Consider the following 17,921-nt stretch of genomic DNA (forward strand, 5'->3'; position numbering starts at 1 on the left):
AAGTTTAACTCTGACATGTGGCTGTGTGATACAGGTTACTCTTGTGTTCACTATGTTTAGCTCTAGGATACTGATTTATGGATTTTGCTGCTTTGGTATGTTCGTTGTGCACTGTTTCAGGTATGAGCAAAGTCACCCAAAATATAGGCAATGTAAGCTCTGGTCTATTTTTTGAAATTGCAGGCTGATGGGACATCATGCCAATTTGGGCGGTTTAAATTCAGTTGTTCTTTGTCTTGTAATATTACACATTTGAAAATAGGTCACTATTTACACATTACCAATGGTACTAAGATAAACCATCTATTCCAGTGTCTATACGTTTATGATAAATCATTCAGCGGCATACCTCTCTGGACGCAACCCAACTCATGTACGTTGAATCACCTCTACATTTAATACCATATTTACATCTTATCAGTTTAATGCGGCTTCCTTCCTGGTTCCAGCCCAGACACCTTAGTAGTCTGTGATTTAAGGCCTAAACAACCCACACCGCACCACCCACAGACAAATCATAGTGAAATTCATGTAGTGCTGAGGCCTAATAAATGAGGGATCTAGGCAGGGCTCCTTTGAGATTGAAATGCAGTGTGTGGTGTGCCTGAGAGCATGGCTAGAAGTTTCCCCACATGAATATGTGTCTGTATGGTCTTGTATGTCTGAGTGGCTGCCACCAGGGCCCCCAGCAGATGGAGGCTTGTCTCTGTCTCGGCACCTGGCATAAGCAGCCGAGATGAAATCTAGATGAAAATACATTTGTACTCCCCTAAATCCATGCTGCATTTGATTATACTGGAGAAACAAAGAGATATGAGAGTAGATGAGAGGGTTCCAGACACATAGCTGGAGACCAATCAGAAAGGAGGGGGGAAGATGGTCGTGTATACATGAGGTGTATTTCTAACCTCTGTTGTAGATGAGGAATTTGTCTATTAGCCTACGTTTGGTATGCAGCCTTTACAGGACACTGATAACACAATGCATTTGGTGGGGCCACGTCCAGTATCTTGCTGTGTGTTTACCTTTTGCAGATATGATGACTGTCTGAATGTATGCTCAATACATTGTATACTCCGCCAGCGTTTATTTTCTTATTGTTTGGCGTATTTGAACAAGGTAGATATCATATTTACAGTGTGGGACAATTGTTTTAGGTTTACATTAGGATGTAAAGCCATGTCGCCATCTTGAAAAAACAGACCTATACAGTAGATACTATCAGTAGGCCTATAGTGTCATCATACATGATACTATACTGGACTCTTTAGCTGGTGAGGGTGGGTGGATGGTGGATGTTCAAGGGTTTGTGGATGCACCCATAGTGCTTAATTGTTTGCATAACAATGTCCGGATCATAGTTCTGTGTAGCAAATAAATCCTATATTGTTCTGGTTTATTTATTCTCTCCCCATGGTATACAAAAAGGATCCAATGTGCATATTCAATATACCAATTGTTGAATTGTTTTTAAACACTACCTATTGTCTGTAATCACCAACCGATGAGCTGTCAGAGGATGAATGTAAGCAAAAACTCGGTAAAATTGTCTAATAACTGAATTCCCTGAAATGAGTCCATTATATTTTGTTTATCCTCAAACCCTTGTACTGTTAAGTTTACTCATAGGAAGTTATTTAATTTTTTATTTAATTATTAATTATTATCATTATTATACCCCTTTTTAATTGTCTGCATTGTTGATTGACATCAGCCACAGGTTCACATTGGTGCCATCATGAATTTACAAATTGATGTTTGTTTTTATTTTCACCTCAAGAAGCAAGCAAATGACCTATTGCTTTTCTCTATGAACTTATGAATTCAGAGTTTGGTAGCTTAGCAACAGCCTCTGACCCATGCAACAAAATGGAAAAAATGAAAGGCTGATATGCTGTTCCACTGGCAATGCTAAGGATGGTGCCACATTTTTTGAAAGCTGGATGCATTGTTATCTTTCAGCATTTTATGTTGTATTAACAATAGAAACTAACAGTGTGTGTCTCTGTGCATAGCTTGTGTGTGCGGACCTTGTGTCCAATGGAAAGGTTGAAGATGACCATTTTTTAAATATCTATGACAGGGCCAACTTGAAAGCCTAGTGCCTCAACTCAAATGCAAATTGTCATGAGGCCCTTAAACCTTAAACCATGTTTCACACATTACATAGACCTGCTACTACATTTTATTTTACTGTATAAAATCGAAAAGGTTATTAGAATATTTTTACTAGTATGGAACAATTGATGTCACTTCGGCCAATTCTAGGCCTGGGTTATCACGAAAACGTGTAGAACACCTGACCTGCAGTAGCATACAACAATATAAGACTATAACATGCATCTTTCTGAATAAACAAGAACCTGTAAATGTAAGCATCCATTTTAGTATGCCTATCGAAATTGAATGTGTTGTGTGTTGCACAGTGTGGGCGAGCGTGCTCTCGACATAATTAAACGCGTGACTGTGATGGGGGTGAAGTAGCCTAAAGTTTGAAACACGCGGGTCAGCTTGAATTCAATTTTAAAGCAGCACAAACTCCTCGTTATGTTGCATCAGTTCTCAGAGTTTAATTGATCATGGCTAGTTTGAAGGGAATACTTTTTCTATTGGCTATTGAGAAGTATCCTGGTATCCATTATCTGATAAAGAACACACTGAATATGCCTGTAATACCGTTTACATTTGATGTTGCTTAGTGTTCAAATGTTGTGGATTACTTTTTAAATTTCCCCAAATATTCTGTTGTTCTGAGAAAATAGTTTATAATTCACTCAAGCAAATAGCCAATATTTCAGCATTTATTCTCATTAAATCTTTTTTTGCTTGTTATACTTTCAACGCTATTTCCATCTCTGTCGAAGATGTGGCATTTCTTGTTTCCTCCACTACAATATTGCGGTAGCCTGCATTATGGTTCGATTGTAATGTTTTAACTTGAAAAGTCGATGTGCATATAGGACGGTAGATATTTTTGCGACAGATAGCCTAAGTTACCATTGTTTCCATGAAATGTAGGACTACATCGAACGGATACTTTCGTTGTTACCTAACCATGGCATATGCATTTGGTTACTTGATGTAGCCTACATTTGATTTTGTCTAATATTTCAGAGGCTGTAAGTGTAAAGGGTCCAACAAGTGAATACTTGTGTCTTGGAAGACAATCTTATAATTTCACATACATCTCAGTAGGCGACTTGTTCTCTAAACGTTCAATATGTTTTATTATTTTGTTCTGAGAATAATGTACACATTATTATTATTATCAAATGAACAAATAGTATATTACATTTGATAATAACTAGGTTGCATTATACCAACGCAGTGGAGATAATTACTGGTCCTGTATGTACAATTGAGGCTATATTGACATGGAAACATCTGTAATTAAACATTATTTATTCAAGATGTCTTCTAATAGCTACTCATGGAGTCCATGTTCAAGAGCTAGGTCATCTGATGACTGAAGGCTCAGTGTCATTAAGTCATTTATTGTTTTGTAGTGTGTGTGTGTGTGTGGCATCAGAGACATTATATTATACGTGTGTAATCCCTAAGGTCTCTCTCCAGTACTGCTAAACAATATACCCCTTATTCAGACACCTCAAGACCTGAAAACATGCCTGCTGTGTCATACAAAAACAACTACTGCAGAAATTTGACTACATGCATCACCATCTCAACTGAATTTTCTGTGTTTGCAGGATGCAGGACCTTGCTTGGACAGATATATCATCTTCTGAAGCCAGAAAAACATAAAAACGCAGAGAAATCATTTGAGTGAGAGAGATCAGTAGCTGTGTGGGCCTGGACAAGGAGAACAGGTGAGAGTCCTAATAGTAGCCACAATGCTATCTTAGCATGCATAATGAGTTTTATTTTTATTTTTTGAGGGGGAGGGGGGTGAACAGTTTATATTCTGAAGAGGCCCTGTACTTCTCATTCATGTGGGAACATTTCACACTGTCAGAAAATGTCTCTTAGAAACAATAACAACACTTTTACTTGCTAGTCTTAACAAATACTGTATGGACACATTAAAAAAAATAGTATGTAGGATTTGGAAAATTACCAAATTGTAATGCCAGCAGAGTTGAAACACACCAGACATTATGCTTCTTAGACCCAGTGAGGCAGAAGATGTTGAAGACTGTAGACCAACAGCTAACTCCTGACATAAATTCAATTGTTTAAGTTAGGCCAGAGTCTGAGGTCGATCTCGGCTCGGAAACTTCACAATAAAAGAGAAATCTTGATTTTTGTTGTCTGATTACAGATTAATTTAGTCTTGGATAACTTTTGTTTGGCCATCATCAATTTCCCATGATTTTAGTCATATTAACAATATTTACACTGCCTTCAGAAAATATTCACAGCCCTTTAATTGTTAAATTTTTCTGTCAACGATCTACACAAAATACTGTGTAATGTCAAAGTGGAAGAAAAAGTATAATATTTGTAAAACATTAATGAAATATAAAACACTATATCTTGATTAGACGAGTATTCAACTCCCTGAGTCAATACATGTTAGAATCACCTTTGACAGTGTTTACAGCAGTGAGTCTTTCTGGGTAAAATTTAAGAGCTTTCCACACCTGGATTGTGCAACATTTGCCCATTGAACCTTTTCAAAATTCTTCAAACTCTGTCAAATTGTTTGTTGATCATTGCTAAACAACCATTTTCAGGTCTTGCCATATATTTTCAAGCAGATTTAAGTCATAACTGTAACTCGGCCACTCAGGAACATTCACTGTCTTCTCGGTAAGCAACTCCAGTGTAGATTTGATCTGGTGTTTTAGTTTATTGACCTGCTGAAAGGTGAAATCATCTCCTAGTATTACTTTAGTGCCTTGTTACTAACAGGATGCATGTTTTGGAATATTTTTATTATGTACAGGCTTCTTTCTTTTCACTCTGTCAATTAGGTTAATATTGTGGAGTAACTACAATGTTGTTGATCCATCCTCAGTTTTCTCCTGTCACAGCCACTAAACTATAACTGTTTTAAAGTTACCATTGACCACATGGTGAAATCCCGGAGTGGTTTCCTTCCTCTCCGGCAACTGAGTTAGGAAGGACGCCTGTATCTCTGTAATGACTGGATGTATTGATACACCATCCAAAGTGTCATTAATAACTTCACCACGCTCAAAGGAATAATGGATGTCTGTTTTTTAAAATTACCTATCTACCAGTAGGTGCCCTTCTTTGTGAGGCATTGGAAAATCTCCTTGGTCTTTGTGGTTGAATCTGTGTTTGAAATTCACTTCTTGACTGTGGGACCTTACAGAAAATTGTATAGGTGGGGTACAGAGATTAATTAGTCATTCAAAAATCATGTTAAACACTATTATTGCACAAATAGTTAGTCCATGCAACTTATTTTCTGACTTGTTAAGCACTTTTTTTTTTACTCCTGAACATATTTAGGCTTGCTAAGGTGTTGAATACTTATTGACTCAAGACATTTCATTTTTTCATTTTTTCTTCATTTATTAACATTTCTAAAATAGAATTCTACTTGGGGTAGTGTGTGTAGGCCAGTGACAAAAAAAAATCTAAATTTAATCATTTTTGAATTCAGGCTGTAACATGACAAAATGTGGAAAAAGTCAAGTGGTGTGAATACTTTCTGAAAGCACTGTATGCCAGGTCCTCATCCATTTAGCCCTGGCAACTTTGTGAGTGTGGTTTTTTACACTCTCATTCCTCCACCCTCTCTCACTTTTACCCCTTCTTTAAAATGTCTCATCCAATTTGTTTGATTCTTGAGTTTTGGCAGATGAGGCGTAGGGTGGCCTGGTTGTGTAATCTATATTTTAATTCCTTTGTCCATGCTCCTTATCCCTTTAAGATACTTGGGGGACCTTGGCAGAGTGTGTGTGCAAGGTGTGCTCATGTGGAAAAGGCTGCTAGTGTGGCTAAGTCCCTCACCCCTGTAATTCCCCCACTGCCCCCTCCTCCCCTCAGCCAAAGCCATGCCTCCCCCTAAAACCCTCTCCCTAACCCACTTCTGCCCCCCCCCTCTCCCAAACACACACACCCCCTCTCCCTCTCTCTGTCCCTAACAGCACAATCTCAAGTCAGAGTTCAATGGCACTTATTTTATTCCTTCTTTCTTTTCTTTCTCTCCTCTCTCTCTCTCTCTCTCTCTCTCTCTCTCTGTTTTTACTCTGGTGAGTTTTTTTTGCAAGACGGGGGTTCAGTCACCTCCCTCCCCATGTGAACTTTAGCAGCAATTCTCCAGGCACACATGCATTGTGAAACACAGATTGAAAAAGAAATGAGTACTTTTTTCAGCACATCAAATTCTGTGGCTGCCTCTCTCTCTCCCACGCTGGGCTCAGCCTCTGTGAGTAGCGTTGGAGTCGCTCCAGGATGGGATGGAGTAGTGTGTATGTTTTTCCACTGTGATTGTAAAAGTCATGAGATGTTTCATTGGTGAAAACGAAAGTAATGAATTCCCTCAGCAGATCACTGTGAGGCTTTTTGTGTGGTGTTATTGAATATTCAGTATCATATTAGACAACACTTAATTATTTTACACTTTACCTGGCTGCTCAGCTGTCATATACACTTATAATTGCTAATATCTTGACTTGAAGTGATAGTCCTTGTGAGGCACATTTTGTTAGAGGAAAATATGTTGACCTTTGCCCTTGAAATGTACTACAAAGATTATATTTTATACTACGCTCCATGCACCAGTGGATGGATAGAAATAGGACCAGCTACTTATGTGAGTCACTCTATGTACTTTTCCCCTGTTCACTTCCTAGTTTTGAGTGATAGCCCTGAGATTTGCCACAGCATGCTAACAGCTAACAGGTCAGTAAATGGCAGGGAGCCACTGAGCACAGCTAACCCTCCTGGAGAGAACAGAGTAGACAGAGGCAGGAGAGATGGAGCTCGTCCACAGAGAAGTGCAGTTCTTCATCAGAGGAAAGAGAAATGCGTTTTTCCTCCAGGCCCTAGTCACATTCTATGACATGGGTCTGGGTTCTATATCAGCATTGCCCATAGAAAGACTTGCATTTTAGAATCAGACACAGAAGATCAGAGGAACGTTTTCAGAGCCTGTGGGCTACCATCCATACTATCCGACCACCTCTCAACCTCGCTCCGCTTCCGCAACTCAATGGAACTGCCCGTGTCATAGCATATGGAGTCAATATCATATTTGCAAAATAGATAGATCGATGAAGACCTGCTTTGGTTTAAAAGATGCCTGGGGGCTAAAAGCGTGGGCAAAACTTCAGTACATTTGAAGTAGAGACAATGTGCATTGATATAGCTACAATTAGCTAGCTAGCGTACAGCCATGCAAGTACACGTGCACATCACTCTACTTGCCTTATATAGCCTTTACGGCACATGTCTCCATATGTGTCTTTGTTACAATTGTACGTAGGAAGAGGAGTAGGCCAAGGATTTGTGATTTTACACATAGCAGCGTTTCCACACCCAACCACTCTCTCTTATGTTTATGGATAAGCTCCAGGAGGGAAGCGGTAATCCTCTCATTTACAGTGCCTCAGATCCAGCGAACCATATCTCCTCTTTCAGCCCCCCTCTCCTCCTCTCCATCCCTCCACCCCCAACCCAATTCAGCCATGCTCTACAACGTCATGGCATGTTGGACAGAGGAGATGGAGTCCTTTCTGGTTCTGTGGAACAAGCCCTCTCACTCAGAGCACTTACTTGACTTCCTCAACACGGTTAGACCATCAGCAGGTATAGAGACAGTCTGATATGCCCACCAGCAATCTCTAACTGCAACCTGAAATAGTACTCACATGTTGTTAACCTGGAATGCCACAATTACACTATTTAAGATAAAGTAGTTTGTCCTATTTTGTTACTGTTATTCAGACATACATTCATGATGGTATCCAAAACAAATATTGCATGTGTTATGGGTAGAAGGAGATTGAGCTGAGTTTTAGCAATAGCAGCTAATCTCAAATACCCATGGTTCTCAAAGTTAACATCCGCTTGAAAGCCCGCTGTTTGCAGAAGATGTTCCCAAGCTTTACATATTTGTTGCATAAACTGCTCTGCTGGGCTGTTCTTAAAAGTTGATTTAAATTATACCCTCCACATTATACGGCTTGATAGGAAATAAATCTCTTCAAATGAATTCAGTGAATGGAGTGAAGCGAGGGTGGGGTAGCAGGCGACTATATGGGGAGTAGTGGCGTATGTTAACATAAATTAAAGTCTATCTGCAGCAGGGTTGGCTGCTGCTGAGGGAGGGAGAGAGTGAGGGAGAATGGGAGAGAGAGAGTTCTGTTCTCTTCAAAGAAAATGATGGCTAATGACAGTAAGGAGAAGTATCAAAACTGAGTGGCTGGCGGTGGGTGTGGATGTGAAGAGCTGGGCAGGGTCAAGGAGCTCTAGCTTTCCCAGTGGCTGAGGGAGATGTAGAACATTGTTTTTTCTCTCTCTCTCAGCTGGAAAACGGCATGCTCTACACGCCGAGTAGGCCTCTGGCAGCATTTCTATACAAACCGTGGGGCTGAATGGTGAGGTGCATTTATTAAGGGGGGTTTAGGAAGAGGGGGAGCCTGGTGCCTATTCTCTGAAAAGGCAGCAGGCTGCGGACTGAATAGGAAAGGGGTGGGTGGGCGGGGGGGCGCAGGGTGTCCAGGCCTCCATTGGTTCAATGCAACGGCCAGAGCATCTGTGAAAAGAGGTCTCCCCTTTTTCCCACGCCCAGTGCATCGCAAAACATTGGCTCAGGCAGCCAGGGTCAAGTCACATTGCTAATATATACACTGGGCCTGTGTACTTATACAATGCATACACACAGCTCATTTAGTTTATGTGTGCACACAGAGCAGATACACACTCATACGCACACACACAGACACCAGCAGACAGAGAAGGGGGGTACAGAGTGCACCCTGACACTAATTTCTATCACATTGGAGCCATTGTCTAGTTCTAGACCAACAGTCTTAGATTCTCCAAATTAACAAGCTGTCTGTGAGTAGACACACAGACGCATACAGCCCTGAAATAGGACACACCAAGACACCTGCTCTCCTCATCGTCCAATGACCGTCAATTGGTCAATACGTTAGAAGTGAGAGATGCAATTCGTATCGGATATGAAACAAAAAAATGAAGACACTTTTGCTCCGTTTCTTCATAACTTTTGATAATAATCATCTGTTGTTATTTTTCTGTTGATTTTGCATCAGTACTAAACCTCACCAAAACTGGTTCTTTATCCTCTGTAGTCTTGACAGACTGGCATCCTCTCCTATACCCCTACAGTTACCACCACTGAATCATTATCTGATTCCTAATCTGTTTTGCTCCTATTTCTTTAGCTCTCACATTTATGTCTCAACCTCCATTATAAACTATAATCATATTCTGGGGGATGTAAATGCTTTGTGCTGCCCCCCCCCTCCCCCTCCCCGCCAGATGCCCTGTATTGTGTTGTCCAGGGTGCTGAGGCGACCCCCTGCCTGCCTCTCGGTTGTGATGTCACCCTGTCTGTCAAGGCCTTGGCAGGAACTTGACTGTGGGAAGGAAAAGGGCTCAGATTGGGCTGGGGGCCTAGGGAGGCTGGAGGATCGAGGGGTGCATGTGTCTAGCGGCTAGCCCTGGAGTGGAGTAGAGACTCAGACAGACAGTCCAGCCCTGGTCTAAGGGGTGAAAGACTGCTGCAGCCCTTTAGACAATGGAAAGAGAGGGGGCGATGGGGAAACACACATAGCAACTCTCCTAGAAAGTGGAATTTAAATTAGACTGCTGATCTATGTCCCCAATAACCTAGGCTAGTTGTGTTACTCACAGACTCACTGATCACCAAGCACGGATATTGAATGGTGTGAGCAACTGAAAAAAAGACCACCTCTTTCCTGTGTTATAATAAAGGCCTGTATTGTGTTAAGAGCACATTTAGTGACGTCAGTTTCTTGACTCGACTAGTTAAACAAATAGCTGTAATTGAATGGTATGAAAATCAATGTTGCGCAGATCTGATTGTAAAGCGGTCTGATTTGACTGTTTTCAAGGTATATACTGACTCCTATCATTTTCTAAAATCTCAGTCCTCCAACATTAAACAAAGCACACGCTCCAGCAGGTGTATCTCACTGATCATCCCTAAAGCCAACACCTCATTTGGCCGCCTTTCGTTCCAGTACTCTGCTGCCTGTGACTGGAACGAACTGCAAAAATCGCTGAAGTTGGAGACTTTTATCTCCCTCACCAACTTCAAACATCAGCTATCCGAGCAGCTAACCGATCGCTGCAGCTGTACATAGTCTATTGGTAAATAGCCCACCCATTTTCACCTACCTCATTCCCATACTGTTTTTATACTGTTTTTTTATTTATTTATTTACTTTTCTGCTCTTTTGCACACCAATATCTCTACCTGTACATGACCATCTGATCATTTATCACCCCAGTGTTAATCTGCAAAATTGTATTATTCGCCTACCTCCTCATGCCTTTTGCACACATTGTATATAGACTGCCCATTTTTTTTTTTTCTACTGTGTTATTGACTTGTTAATTGTTTATTCCATGTGTAACTCTGTGTTGTCTGTTCACACTGCTATGCTTTATCTTGGCCAGGTCGCAGTTGCAAATGAGAACTTGTTCTCAACTAGCCTACCTGGTTAAATAAAGGTGAAATAAAAAAATGAAGAAAAAAAATGCCAGTAGACTCCCTAGTGTCAGTCAATCCGCTCCCCCCTCCACCCTGTCCGGTTTACCCTCTTTTTTTCTTCCACACGTCCCCTGATTGCTGAGACAACAGGCCGCTATTGTCCCTGTAAACAACCAGAGGGACACAGACACCAGTCCTGACGACCCTCTCCCAGCCCCTTTTCCTCTCACTCAAATGGTGCTGGAGAGGAACAAGACATAGGAGCGACTCACTTAATTAGCTGGACGAGAAAATGCATTGTGGCAATTACCCAGCACAAAGAGGCAGGAACGTATAGCCTGTTCATTTGGCGAGAGGCGGCAGGACTCAGCCAGGAGTGCAGTTTCCTGTTGCCTGGGCTCCCCCGGCCTTTTATGTGCAGAGAGAAGCAGCAACAATGGAGCCAGAGATGTACTCCACTGTAGAACCACTTCCAGTCCTTTCAGAGAAGGGACACCGCATTCTAGCCTCTTATTGGTTGAAACACATGTCGAACTGAAGCCTAAAAGCATGGGGCTGCGAATAATGTTTCCTGTGGTAACTCACGCATCTGATATCCTGGTCATTCATTTTCCCTACAGTGTTATTTCACTGCAGATTTGGACTGGCAGGAACAGGTACAGTAATACATGTTCTAGGATTCTTCCCCCCCCCCCGTCACTCCATCACTTCATGTGGTGCTCCTGGACCTGCTATTTCTATTTCTACTGCCTCTGACTGGCTTGGTCAGCTGATTGGTGGGTTGGCTGTCTGGCTGTGATTGCATGGTGCTTGTATGGAGGGTATCTACTCTCTACCGATAAGAGCATCCTCCTCTTTTTCTGGAGTGCCCAGGGGTGATTTCTTTCATGAAGTCAGATAAGATCCTGGCGACCACCTCTTCCTTTTTTTAGAAGAGTTCCTTAACTTTGATAAATGAAGTGAGGGGAGAGCAGGGAAAAGTTGTGGAGAGCGAGAGAGGAGCTCCCCGGTCCGCTCGCTCTCAGGATCAATAACGGTCGGAGAGCTGCTGAGCACTCCTGTCTGGCAGCCCTACCACTGGGGATGTAGGGAGGAGGGGGGGCTCCCTCCACTGCGGCCGGCAGAGAAAAAGAGGGTAGGAGAGAGAGAAGGAACCCACACCCACCCATCCTCTCCTGCCTGCCTGTGTGCCTGCTAGCAGCACACACACCTGAGGTCTCTTTCTGTGGAGCCACAAGGTTACAGCGTGTCGATACAAACGCGTGCACCCCTCTGACAAATGGGATTTGGCATGTTCAATCAACTGGGCTGCCAAATCCCTGTTAAGTGTTGCAGAGCCATATCTGTCTGTGCCCTTGTTGTGCTATGTTACCTGGATTCCTTAACTGTCCCCTAAATATCCTCTATAAAAGTACCCCCTAATGGAATTATCTGGTGCATTTGTCATTGGATTTGAATGGGCGGGTGTGCGTTGGCATAATGAGAGGACTTTGATTTTGAAGTGCATGAAGAAAGGCCTTCGGCTCACACACTTTACCTCCAGTACCTTCAGGGTCATCCTCACCTAGCTCACCATTCCCCTCTTTTCTCTCTCCACTCCTTTATTTGTCCTCTTGTTCTTTGAGCCACTGGTCTCTCTCACCCTTCACTCCTCTTTTCCCTCCTGCCGTCCCTCACACCTGATCCTTTCATCTACTCCTCCCTAATCTCCAACTAAAACCCCTCCATCCTCTCCTCCCCTCTCCCCTCTCTGTTACCCTCTACCCCTCGTTAAGTATCACCCCATGCTGCTCATCCCTCTCTCTCATTCTCTCTCCTCCGTTCTTATCCTCCTTCTCTTCCTTTCCTCCTCTCTCTCTCTCTCTCTCTCTCTCTCTCTCTCTCTCTCTCTCTCTCTCTCTCTCTCTCTGTGTTTAATTGAGTCAGTGAGCAGTTGACTGCCCCCGTCATTGGTGGGGAGCGGGTTGACCCAGCCCTCCCAGGAGGGGAGACATTGTCTGGGCTGTCCCGCCGGTGTAATCCCCTCCACCGGGACAAAGACCTGGTCCCCCTTCACCACTGAAGGGCATTGGCCCCCCTAACAAGAGCCCAACCCTGCAATGCCTGGCCTGGCCTGGCCTGGCCCAACACCTCCTCATCAAACCCCCTGGCCCCCAGACCAGGCCTGAGTTTAGACTCTGGTCAAAAGTAGTGTTCTATTTGAGATCCCCAGCCACAAATAACACCCTGAGAGTGGTCGCTGTCTCATCAAAGGCCTGTTTATCTACTCACTGACTGAGATACCCATGGAGGTGGCATTGTACATTGTGTGGCTGCGTTTGGATGTAAGTTCCAGGCACTAGTGATGGTGGAATAAGGAGCTTTCCAGGGATTATCCTTTAGGCTCAAGCATATATTCATGTTTGAAATAGCAACATAAAAAAATGATTATTACAAGAATTTACTAATCATGTGAGCTTGTGTCACAAGTAGTATTAGTAATAGCAGTTCTGTAGTAATGAGGAAGAAACACTTATACATGTTCACCTTCATTTTGATGTAGGCTGTGCATTGGTATGTAAATACACACACATGTACATTTACACAGTTCATCTGAGATACTTAGCTCTTACGCTCTTGCGGAACAGCCCCCACTCCCTGCTAGCCTTACACAATCCCCTGTTCATCTCTCCCTCTCTCTCTCTCTCTCTCTCTCTCACACACACACACACACACACACACACACACACACACACACACACACACACACACACACACACACACACTCAGGGAGAGAGGAGGCAAGGTTGCCATGGGAACCACTGGTCAGAGTTTACCAGAGGGGAAACAAACAAAGTACTGTTCATAAAAGCTGGATATATATAGTGTGCAGATATCCAGTGTGTGTGTCCGCATGCGCATTACGATCCATGTCCCTTTTTATAGTGACATCACTCCTACCACGCATTCACACACTGCCATCCTTCGTGATTCCGTCTCTTGGAATTCTGAGGTTTTGAATCAAAGGTTGATTTTTGATCTTTCCGATTGACCTCATATAAATGCATTGTCATTGTTTCCCTACCTGCTATTTGAATCCTCAGTGATTTGGTTACTCAAACACAATGGTATCTTCAAAAAACATGAGCATTGACAGAAAGATGTGTCATATGCACATGACATATCTCATCATTCACTCCTGAGCCTCTTCCGCTTTCACTCTCATATTCTGTGTGTGTGTGTGTGTGTGTGTGTGTGTGTGTGTGTGTGTGTGTGTGTGTGTGTTATCATAGCGAGGCTAGCAAAGTGTGTATCTGTTTCATGTTTCTTTAAACGGGATCTCCTAGTCACAGCGCTCTCTCTGCCATGCCCACTGTGCTGCTATTACACTCTCATACACACCTGTCACTGTCACTCCTGTCACTGTCGTCTCCTGTCACTATCACCTGTCACTATCACTCCTCTCCACTCTCTTGGTATTGTCTCAGTTCTGGGTTCGTATAGTAGCCGTGGATTGGGGAGGAAACGTTGGGTATCTACGGAGCTGGAGGCAAGTATGTCTCGCGGTAGTTGGACGTTGGACATCGTCACCTCAGCCCTGTGTCAAAACACGCGGCAACCGCTGCAGCTACATTTCACGTCTCTCTCTCTATCCCCTTTTTTCTTTCTCTCACTCCCTCTCTCTCTATCCCCTTCTTTCTCTCTCTCACTCCCTCTCTCTCTATCCTCTTCTTTCTTTCTCTCACTCCCTCTCTCTCTATCCTCTTCTTTCTTTCTCTCACTCCCTCTCTCTCTACCCCCTTCTTTCTCTCACTCCCTCTCTCTATCCCCTTCTTTCTCTCTCTCACTCCCTCTCTCTCTACCCCCTTCTTTCTCTCACTCCCTCTCTCTCTATCCCCTTCTTTCTCTCTCTCACTCCCTCTCTCTCTATCCCCTTCTTTCTCTCACTCACTCTCTCTCTATCCCCTTCTTTCTCTCACTCCCTCTCTCTCTACCCCCTTCTTTCTCTCACTCCCTCTCTCTCTATCCCCTTCTTTCTCTCACTCCCTCTCTCTCTATCCCCTTCTTTCTCTCACTCCTCTCTCTCTATCCCCTTCTTTCTCTCTCTCACTCGCTCTCTCTCTATCCCCTTCTTTCTCTCACTCCCCTCTCTCTATCCCCTTCTTTCTCTCACTCCCTCTCTCTCTACCCCTTCTTAGTCTCACTCCCTCTCTCTCTATCCCCTTCTTTCTCTCACTCCCTCTCTCTCTACCCCCTTTTTAGTCTCCCTCTCTCTCTACCCCCTTCTTTCTCTCACTCCCTCTCTCTCTATCCCCTTCTTTCTCTCACTCCCTCTCTCTCTACCCCCTTCTTAGTCTCACTCCCTCTCTCTACCCCCTTCTTAGTCTCACTCCCTCTCTCTCATTCGGTCTCCCTCTACCAAGGCAAGGCGGTAACAAAATGTGTCTAAACACTATAGCGATATGCAAACCACATGTCAAAGCCCACTTTCTTAGGAAAAAGCGTCATGCCTTCATCACTATGTTCCTTCTGTTTCCCCACCCCCTTCTTTCCACGGGTCTTTAGTTCTGCACTTGGCTGCTTCAATAATATTTATAGCATGATTTCTAAACACAAGTCCAATGCCATGGGGCGAAAGCTCCCCCTGTACCCACCCATTCCCCATGTACCCCTCCCCTCTGCCTCTGCCCTCTCCTTCAGAGCTGACAGATAGACAAACGCCCTGTTCTTTCTTTCTTTGCCTCTCAAGCCTCCCTCCATCCATCCTGCCGGCCCGGCACAATGCGTCCGCTTCATCCCGCGGCCGGGGGAATGCAGCCCTGAACTAACAATATCACCAAGGCTGTCTGAATGTCGGGGAGCCCCATTGTGTCCTGGGAGAGGGGAGTTAACACCCATGTCTGAGCCCAATGAATAGTATTATTGTGTCTGAGACATGCACCTCTCCCCCGGTCTCCCCCTATTCGTACCCCTAACACACCCCCTCTTCTTGTCCCAACAGCTCAGTCCCCTCTATGTCCCCCTTTCTCTCCCCTCAACGGCCAACTCCCAACTTCCAAACGCCCAGCGAGTCTCCAAAAGTGTATTTCTTTATTTTCTCAGTGTGGAATTAAGCCTGTGGACTTTAAAAATAACTATTTTTTGTCACAGTAGAGGTGGGGTGAGGAGGAGAGAGGAGGCCTGTAGGTTGTGTCGTGGTAGTGGTGTGATGGAGGTATGGGGTGGAGGGGGTTCGGTTTGACCATGGTCTTTCACAGTTGCAGGACACAATGGAGCCGAGAGTCCATAAAGAAATGTTCCCTACTGCCATTAACATAATAAGAGGGCGCTGAAACCATTTGAATAATTTTAGACAATACAAAAAGCACGTGTTTTTTTAACAAAGTTTAGAATGACACTGGCAAACACCCTCACATTCTTCCACATTCAATATGTGCCAAATAGCTAAGGCCGTGAAGCAGAGGTTTCCTGTCTCTATTGCACAGTTTTTGTTATTTGGGGGGCAATATCAAAATACCCCAAACTTGGTGGACCTTTGTGGTTGGGGATATACTGTAGGTTGTTATTGGTAAAGACTGTATTTTGTTGAGGATCATTTTTATGAATTCCACCAGCGCTATGGTGATTTTTATAATAGGCCCAAATGCTGTCTGGCTGCTGTGGAGGGAAATCATCAGCCAAATGCTGTCACTGGCTACTGTGTGGAGGGGCATCATCAGCCAAATGCTGTCACTGGCTACTGTGTGGAGGGGCATCATCAGCCAAATGCTGTCACTGGCTACTGTGTGGAGGGGCATCATCAGCCAAATGCTGTCACTGGCTACTGTGTGGAGGGGCATCATCAGCCAAATGCTGTCACTGGCTGCTGTGTGGAGGGGCATCATCAGCCAAATGCTGTCACTGGCTACTGTGTGGAGGGGCATCATCAGCCAAATGCTGTCTGTCACTGGCTACTGTGTGGAGGAGCATCATCAGCCAAATGCTGTCACTGGCTACTGTGGAGGGAAATCATCAGCCAAATGCTGTCACTGGCTGCTGTGGAGGGGCATCATCAGCCAAATGCTGTCACTGGCTGCTGTGGAGGGAAATCATCAGCCAAATGCTGTCACTGGCTGCTGTGGAGGGAAATCATCAGCCAAATGCTGTCACTGGCTGCTGTGTGGAGGGGCATCATCAGCCAAATGCTGTCACTGGCTGCTGTGTGGAGGGCCATCATCAGCCAAATGCTGTCACTGGCTGCTGTGTGGAGGGGCATCATCAGCCAAATGCTGTCACTGGCTGCTGTGTGGAGGGGCATCATCAGCCAAATGCTGTCACTGGCTACTGTGTGGAGGGGCATCATCAGCCAAATGCTGTCACTGGCTGCTGTGTGGAGGGGCATCATCAGCCAAATGCTGTCACTGGCTACTGTGTGGAGGGGCATCATCAGCCAAATGCTGTCACTGGCTACTGTGTGGAGGAGCATCATCAGCCAAATGCTGTCACTGGCTACTGTGTGGAGGGGCATCATCAGCCAAATGCTGTCACTGGCTACTGTGTGGAGGGGCATCATCAGCCAAATGCTGTCACTGGCTGCTGTGTGGAGGAGCATCATCAGCCAAATGCTGTCACTGGCTACTGTGTGGAGGGGCATCATCAGCCAAATGCTGTCACTGGCTACTGTGTGGAGGGGCATCATCAGCCAAATGCTGTCACTGGCTACTGTGTGGAGGAGCATCATCAGCCAAATGCTGTCACTGGCTACTGTGTGGAGGGGCATCATCAGCCAAATGCTGTCACTGGCTACTGTGTGGAGGAGCATCATCAGCCAAATGCTGTCTGTCACTGGCTACTGTGTGGAGGGGCATCATCAGCCAAATGCTGTCTGTCACTGGCTACTGTGTGGAGGAGCATCATCAGCCAAATGCTGTCTGTCACTGGCTACTGTGTGGAGGGGCATCATCAGCCAAATGCTGTCTGTCACTGGCTACTGTGTGGAGGAGCATCATCAGCCAAATGCTGTCTGTCACTGGCTACTGTGTGGAGGGGCATCATCAGCCAAATGCTGTCACTGGCTACTGTGTGGAGGGGCATCATCAGCCAAATGCTGTCACTAGCTACTGTGTGGAGGAGCATCATCAGCCAAATGCTGTCACTGGCTACTGTGTGGAGGGGCATCATCAGCCAAATGCTGTCACTGGCTACTGTGTGGAGGGGCATCATCAGCCAAATGCTGTCACTGGCTACTGTGTGGAGGGGCATCATCAGCCAAATGCTGTCACTGGCTGCTGTGTGGAGGGGCATCATCAGCCAAATGCTA

General features: G+C 44.5%; 1 long non-coding RNA gene across 1 annotated transcript in view; it reads left to right on the top strand.

Annotated features, from left to right (window-relative positions):
* Positions 1 to 2,714: 2,714 nt before the first annotated feature.
* Positions 2,715 to 17,921, top strand: part of LOC115108272 (uncharacterized) — a 36,964-nt gene continuing 21,757 nt past the window's right edge. Inside the window, exon 1 of the long non-coding RNA XR_003860327.2 lies at positions 2,715 to 3,827. This is a non-coding gene — a long non-coding RNA (uncharacterized LOC115108272). The remainder of the gene's footprint in view (positions 3,828 to 17,921) is intronic.

Source organism: Oncorhynchus nerka, linkage group LG24 (genome assembly GCF_034236695.1).
Source record: "Oncorhynchus nerka isolate Pitt River linkage group LG24, Oner_Uvic_2.0, whole genome shotgun sequence".
NCBI classification, from domain to species: domain Eukaryota; kingdom Metazoa; phylum Chordata; class Actinopteri; order Salmoniformes; family Salmonidae; genus Oncorhynchus; species Oncorhynchus nerka.